This window comes from Octopus bimaculoides, chromosome 1 (genome assembly GCF_001194135.2).
Source record: "Octopus bimaculoides isolate UCB-OBI-ISO-001 chromosome 1, ASM119413v2, whole genome shotgun sequence".
Taxonomy (NCBI): domain Eukaryota; kingdom Metazoa; phylum Mollusca; class Cephalopoda; order Octopoda; family Octopodidae; genus Octopus; species Octopus bimaculoides.
This window is the reverse complement of record NC_068981.1, coordinates 96,695,375-96,696,191: the sequence shown is the minus strand read 5'-3', so window position 1 is coordinate 96,696,191 and position 817 is coordinate 96,695,375. Positions and strand designations below refer to the sequence as shown.

At 33.8% G+C, this 817-nt stretch overlaps 1 protein-coding gene across 1 annotated transcript in view; it reads right to left on the bottom strand.

Annotated features, from left to right (window-relative positions):
• Nucleotides 1-817, bottom strand: part of LOC106875960 (transmembrane protein 248) — a 67,667-nt gene that overhangs the window by 14,218 nt on the left and 52,632 nt on the right. The gene's annotated exons all lie outside the window — the stretch shown is intronic.

The window sequence follows — 817 nt, the reverse complement described above, 5'->3', positions numbered from 1 at the left end:
AATAATTATATTCTTGGGAATAGAAATTTCCCTTTTGAATTTTTTTACACACTGGCTTCTTGATAAAACTCTTGTAAAAGAGTTTTATCCCTTTTTGAATTTATTTATCATATATATATATATATATATATATATATATATATATATATATACATGTCTCGAGTTGTAGCTGTAATTCAAAGGGGCCAGCCTTGTCATATTCTGTATGAGGTTGAATATCACTGAGAACTACGTTATTGTCATGCATGTCTAGAGTACTCAGCCATTTGTGAGTTAATTTTATCCTTGTGTGGTAATGAAAAGTGAAATTGACAGCCAGTATTAGCTGTGTCTATGTATCTATGTATGAACTGTCTCTCTCACTTTCTTTCTCTTTCATTTCCTTTGTGTCCCTCCTCTCTCCTGCTTTTGATTTAACAATGTGTATATTTATCAATATATCTACTTCTCTTGCAATGTGATAAACATTTAAAAACACAACACAAATGCCATCACCACTCACTGTCTCTTTCACTCTTTCTCTATCTCTCTCACTCACTCACTTTCTCTCTTTTTCTTTCTTACGTCCTCTCTGAAACATATAAAAACACAAAACGAATGCAGTCACCACTCACTGTCTCTTTCACTCTCACTTTGTCTCTTACTTCCTCTCTCTCACTTTGCCACTTCTTTGAAGTAAAGTGTGACGCATACAACAGGTACGTACAAAAACAAAAAGTTAGCATATTAGTATTATTGATGATGATGTAATACAAATGAAATTCATTTGATGTACTGTGAGATTGAGAGAGAGAAAGAGGGAGGGAGGGAGGGAGGG